The 6,646-nt window shown below is 38.1% G+C and overlaps 1 protein-coding gene across 1 annotated transcript in view; it reads left to right on the top strand.

Annotated features, from left to right (window-relative positions):
* The window catches only part of LOC133992170 (craniofacial development protein 2-like), a 780,535-nt gene that overhangs the window by 547,003 nt on the left and 226,886 nt on the right, over window positions 1-6,646 (top strand). The window lies entirely within an intron of this gene.

The following is a 6,646-nucleotide window of genomic DNA, read 5'->3' as shown; positions in this document are numbered from 1 at the left end:
CTGAAACCTCTGACTATTTTTTACATTTTATTCATTTATTTTTATTTTTATTATGCTTTTATTATCTTTAGATGTAATTTATTATGTCATTGTCCTTATTTCCTCATATATATATATATATATATATAGCTTATTTCTGAACTGTATAGATTGTATGTGTGATGTGGTGTTTGCCTGGACGTGTATTCTGTTCTTCCAATTAAAAAATAAATAAACATATTAAAAGATTCTTTATGACAAATGTTTTATTCATAAACAGAAACTCTCGGAAGCATTGCCAAAAATTGCACCTTTCCTGTTAGAATTGAACTCTTTATGAAAATCAATTAAGCTAGTAAATCATTTTTTAAAAAGCAATAAATTAATAAATCATTGTGAAACACTATTCCCTGAAACCTGACTATTTTTTAAATTTGATTGATTGATTTACTTTTATTTTAAAGATGCTTTTATGTCATTTTCCTTATTTCCTCATATATGTAGCTAATTTCTGAACTGTGCGACGTGGTGTTTGCCTGAATGTGTATTCCGTTGTTTCAATAAAAATACAATTTTAAAAAACAACATTAAAAGCAATTAAAGTGACACCTTGATTCTCAATTTAATATCATAGGTTAACTTTCATGTATAGTGTCTTTGGAATTGTAAAACCTAAGGCTCACAAACTCTGTTCAAAAGTAAAACATTCTTATTATACGGACTGATTAAACAGAAAAATAGATAGATAAAATATTCAGATAATATTTGAATTAATAAAAGATTAACTACATGAACTCAGTCTAAGCTCAAACACTGCACTTCATCAACACGCACTTAAAGGCAGTCTGTGAAGCAGCTGATAAAAGCAGCTCAGTCAGAACAGACAGAATGGATATCAGACAGGGATTAATGTAATGGTGTGGAAATTCATGACGTACCAATATATCACAATGCATATCAAAGCACTGGCAGAAGTAGGTAATTTTACACCATTCTGAGGTATCAGTGTCTTACATCATCAAAGCTGTTTTCTGATTAAATTTTACTTTAAATTTTCTCAATAGTGACCATGTGTGGGATTTCATCTCCCCGTGCCTCTAAACAGAAAAAAGTGCAAAATTTGTGCTGCGACCACTCAGAATGCCAGTAGATAAGTGATGCTCCCACTGGGATTGAGAACTATGTTAGAATTGTATAGAAAATGTGAATTAACTGCACCCAGTTGTGTTTCTAAGGTTGTACATGTTCTGATTTGGTGTTTGAATGAAGTTAAATCAAGTATAAGTTTCATGTCCTTGGTATTTTTAATGGAAATGTTAAGGCTTTAGTGACCTGAAGGGTATTGTTGTTCTACAAGTTAAAATTTAAATAAAACTTTGTTGACTTTTTTAACTAATTCCAGTATTTTGAGAATCAGCAGATTAAAGGTAGTCTACTTTTAACACCACAAAATAGATAAACAAACAACAATTTCTTAAGTCCTTAAACCAAGCATGTGTGAAGGAAGCTCCCCACCTGATAACTCACCCTTTATTCTAAAGCATCTTGCAACAACACAACAAACTGAGGCATGTACCAATGAGCATGACTGGTGATAACAGAAATACTGAAGCATATGCACCGAGAGTTGACTTTTCATTTAAATAGGAGACATCTTTAGTCCATAAGCTAAACTTTTGAAATGAGCAATGTCTCCACATTCTAAGATATTAAAAGATTCTGGACGAGGAAGAAGGTATAAATGTAATTTTTAGCAATGTAATTGTTCTACCGTTGTGAAAAAAACATGTCGGACACAAATGCTTATCAAACGCAGAGTATTTGTCATACATCATACCATCAAAACCATCATTACTAACATTAATCGCCATGATGGTTCTTGCTTGGTCTATGTCATGATCCCTTAATTCAGTCAAGTCATTGTGTCATGTCTATTTTGAATGGCATAGTATTCTATTGTACAGAACTGAACATAAAAGGCAGGTCTGAAAAGAAAATGACCATTAAACATGTTACTATGAATTCATTTTCATTAACATTAATTCCAAGATATATCAAAGGCATATTAATAAATTATTTGAAAAAATCCCCCATTTGAATATCAATTAATATTGTTTTTGCTTAGTACAGTAAGTTACTAGTAAGTACAGTAGTTCACTACTTCACAAAAACACTCCATTAAACATTTAATTCATTCATGTAATTATTCAGTAATATCCAAATTAAATGTTTCATTTAAAAGGCCTGATTATGGCAGTGTTGTTCCTACCAGTGACTAGCTGTGGGTCATCATAACATCATTCCCATGAAAGAAATAAATGAGTTCAGACTTTAGCGTGTTGCTATGGTCTAAATTCAATTTCGAGGACTTACCACTGGTTAAATGATATTGAGAATTATAGGTGACTTCAGTTCTCTGTGTGTCAGCCTTGTAAAAAATGTGTCAGTCACCCTCTAGTGTGGCTGGTGCTGAGGGTGCCATCCATAAATAAAGGTTTCACACAGAGCTTAGTACGCCCTTGTTACACTTGGTGCTCAAGTGGACTCCACCTATGCATGAATACTCCAAATAGTCAATAAGGGCAGTCAGTGTTATCAGCAACACACAGTAAAATGGAAGCAGAGGTGGTGCTGGATTCTGACATGGGATTGGGCCTTCAAAGCAGCCTCTTGTATACTGCTTATTCAACTTACTTACACAAATCAATAACAGTTTGTTTTCGGGAATTCAAGCGTCCCCGTTGTAACCCAGCTTGATCTCCGTTTTGCTGTACAACATGGTCAATACCACGCTTGGCTAATGAACACAGGCTGCTGGAACAAATGCAAACGCCGGAACCACCGGTGGACACGAACTCACATATTTCTCCACTCATCGCTCCCAATCAAGCTCGTTTTATTCCCGATGAAAGGAGAAGGAAAATGCCTACTCGTGTTGTTCCTGTCGGCGTGCACCTGCAGCGAGCCTATCGATCTACAGGCACCCTTAGGGACTAATTTAAGACTCGAGGATTCTGCTATGAAAGGGGGAAAATAAAACATCACTGGTTGAACATCAGGTAGTCATGAGGAAAACTGGTGGAAGCTGGGTCCGCTTTGGATTGAAGACGAACTCCAAGTCATGTGTGCTGTTTGTGCAAAGATCAATGAAACACTTACAATGAATGAGGCCTAATTATTCCACCATAGAGCCTATGGTGTATCTGAATACTTGCTGGTAACTGAGTTTATATCTAATTGGCTTAGGAAAGATTTTAATTGCCTAGTCCTTCCCCAATTGTTTCCCAAGTAAACCTGCTTCCTTTTTCCCCTGCAAAAAACCATTCCATCTGAAAAGCAAAAAATGATCAGGTAACACAGTCAAATGATTGATAAATAACTCAAAAGGACATTTGTAAAAGAGATTTAAAGGAGGACACTGTTCTTGCTGGCCTAATATCTATAGGTAGGTCATTCTAGAGTTTTGGGGCTCTCACAGTAAAGGTACAATCAACTTTGCGTTTAAATTTTGACCTTGGAATGACGAAGAGGAAGTCATCCATAAAATTGTAAAATTAAAGAGGAACTACTGTAAAAAACAGTAGATAAGTCGCACCGATGTATAAGACACAGTCTATTTTGGGGGTCATGCTGGGAAAAATGCTTTTCTATTAAAGACTGGTTTATTTGAATGCATCAGTAACTATTCATTTATAAACACGTACGTTTATGCAAATTACTCCAAAACTTTTTCAGTCTACTTTTATTTGAATCACAATTAAAACAAACATATTACACCTAAAACAGTGTGTCGGGTTAATGGTTAATGGTCCCGTAATGATTTGCTTAACTGAACTGGACCGGTATATTAAGTCGGACCAGGTTCAGGTTAGACTATGAGTTTCAATTAAACCTTTTAAAAGAACATGGTAACTTTACAGTACAGTCTGTAGCTTAATGCTCATTTGAGTCCCAAAAACTCTTCATCAGAGCTCTGCACCAAAGTTGTTGTAAGTCTGGTTTTCTGGTTTTGGTTTATTTACTCCATACAACATACATTGGAAGCGTCATCAATATCTATTTCATTAGCTGCCGACACAGCTGTTTGAAAGATGATATAGTGATATAGTTTATAAGTCTTAATGCTCACATCATTACCTTTATAGTTATTTTTATAGTTATTGCTCTTAGTGTGGACGATCCTTTACAGACCTTTAACCAAATCCAGATCCAACCTCTTTCTGTAGTTTACTGGTGTATAGGACACACAGGTGTATACAACAACATACCCCACTTTTTTTTATTTTTTAGATTTATTATTGGGCTTTTTGTGCCTTTATTCAGACAGTCTGGCAGAGACGCTGACAGGAAACAGGGAGAGAGAGAGAGGGGAATGACCTGCAGCACTGGTCCCTGGTTGGATTTGAACCAGGGACGCTGCGATTATATGGCATGCTCTCTAACCACTCGACCACCAAGGTGCTCCCACACCAGTTTTTTACGGTACACCAATTTACCACACCAAAGTGTGTTTCAACGTTTTGGGGGATACTGCTGTATGAAAGAAATTGTATAAGACCCTTTGAGGCTCTGAAGAGAGCTGTGTTAAATCTGATTAATAGCCTCAAATGATGTCATTGATTGATGTCTTGAGTCAGTGTCAAGTGGGGCCGAAGACTACAAGTATGAAAGTGAGAAAAATCTGAGCTAGATATGAGGTCACCGAATCGTAGGCCCACTTCCGATGATATCCACCCATGATATGTCTTATTCTGCAGCATCGATTTAGTTTTTTTTGGGGGGGGGTTTAAGTATCCATGGTGAATTTGACAGTGTTAGAGAAGTGCAATGCGGGATTAGTACTCTCCTAGAGTAATTCTAAGGCAACTGGATGCCATTGTCGACACATAAGATTTTAAGACAAATCTTCTCACCTTATGGATGCTCTTGAGCACACCTGCTTCTTCTCTTGTGTGATTCTGAATGCATTTGTATTTTGTAATGTGTGATTTTGAACAGATTTTAAGTTCTTTCATTGGTGTAAACTGGTAGTCTGCCAGCTTTAAACCTGTTGAAAAGGTAGACCTATCATCTATGCCTGTATGGTTCCAGCAGTTTGTATGGAATGTCACAACTATATTAATCCCCTAATTCCATCAGTCCATAACTCCATCAATTCACATATATATCTAAATGCATTGGCTCACGAGTGTCCCCTCTTAGTAGGTTAATGCCTCCATCCCAGTTCATTAGAGGTATGTCTTATATCGGCACTGTGCACAAATACAGTGTATTAATATCAAGGTGTCCTCTGTATGAATATGGTTGCGGTGTGACTTATTGAGATGCTTATGAGAAGTGTTACAAGTGGGTTTAATGCAATGAATAGTGCATTCTCAATCATTTTACTAGCCACAGTGGAGTCTAACTAAAGTTGGATTTAACAGCTTCCTGCAAGGCAACCTCGAACTTGAGGCTTCTAACCAGTTATCCACTGAAAATGACTCTTCACTTCAATGGGACCAACAGAGGTTAAACAGCTGAATAAAGCCATTGTCCTTGTCCAGAAGGAAACTGCTGTACAGCCTCACAACCTATTGATCCAAAAGTCCCCCATGTTAACTTCATTGATACTGTAACCTCTGGCTGTGGCCCAGGTTTTAACCCTCGCCTTCCTCTATCTCTCTACCCGTTGTCTTTTCTCTTCTCACTTGGCCTCTACCTCTCTTGCTCTCCTTTCTCCCTTTCCTCCCCTCCGACTCTGCCACCTCTCACCCGGGGTAATTGCTCTGCGAGCTCGACGGCGCCTGCCGAACGACTCTGCGCTTCCCTCTCGCCGCCTCTCATAGTCTGACCCGGTGACATCAATCTCGGCGAGGGCGCGACACCATTTTGTGTAACTGGCCCTCGTGATAGAGATGGCATAATTGTCCTAATTAGGGGGGCGCGGATCGGGGCGGCCACAGCTATGACCCACCCCGGCCCAAGTCCATATGGTGGGAGTCTGATAATGAGCCAGTTAATGTGCTGTGTCCATCAGTAAGAGATACTCATTGTGGACGTGGTGCCAAAGAGAAGGAGGAGGTTTTACTCTCTTTGCCCTCTGTTCTACTTCCACTCTCTCTCTTGCTCACTCATACAGATGAATTTACATTTTTGGCTTGATGATAAATGAGACAAAATTCACTCAAAAACCTGATGTATTTTATGTGCTTAATTACCTTGCAGTAGATATACCTGTCAGCACACCAGTGGGCGTTACAGTTTGTCAGTAATTACGGACATTCTGCCCCAGAATCATAAATGACATTTTCAAATGCTTTAATGTTATGAATCATTTGTTCCTGGCCTTGTCTCTCAGCTCCCATCATGCAGCTGTGTCACTATTTCATGTTGTGACTTTGTTCCGTTTATGAATATGAGATGTATTGCCAGTTCAAATGAAAGTAATACAAATCTAATGGCCAGTAATGAGATGCTGTTTCGCCATTATTGGACGTGGGCTGGGTCTATGCATATGTGAGTGTGTGTATGTGTGTGTGCGTGTGCACATTCTCAATGCTGTGTATGATTTGATGCTAATAAAACCATACTTTCTGCTCCAGGGAGCAAGCACTGACCAGGATTCAGATTAGGCCTTAATGGCTTCCAGGCCTGGGGCTAAATTGAAATGTAAAACCCCAAACCA

The sequence above is a fragment of the Scomber scombrus genome, chromosome 12 (genome assembly GCF_963691925.1).
Source record: "Scomber scombrus chromosome 12, fScoSco1.1, whole genome shotgun sequence".
In the NCBI taxonomy this organism is placed as follows: domain Eukaryota; kingdom Metazoa; phylum Chordata; class Actinopteri; order Scombriformes; family Scombridae; genus Scomber; species Scomber scombrus.
Note: the sequence above shows the minus strand (reverse complement) of the source record. Positions and strands in the feature narration are given on the sequence as shown.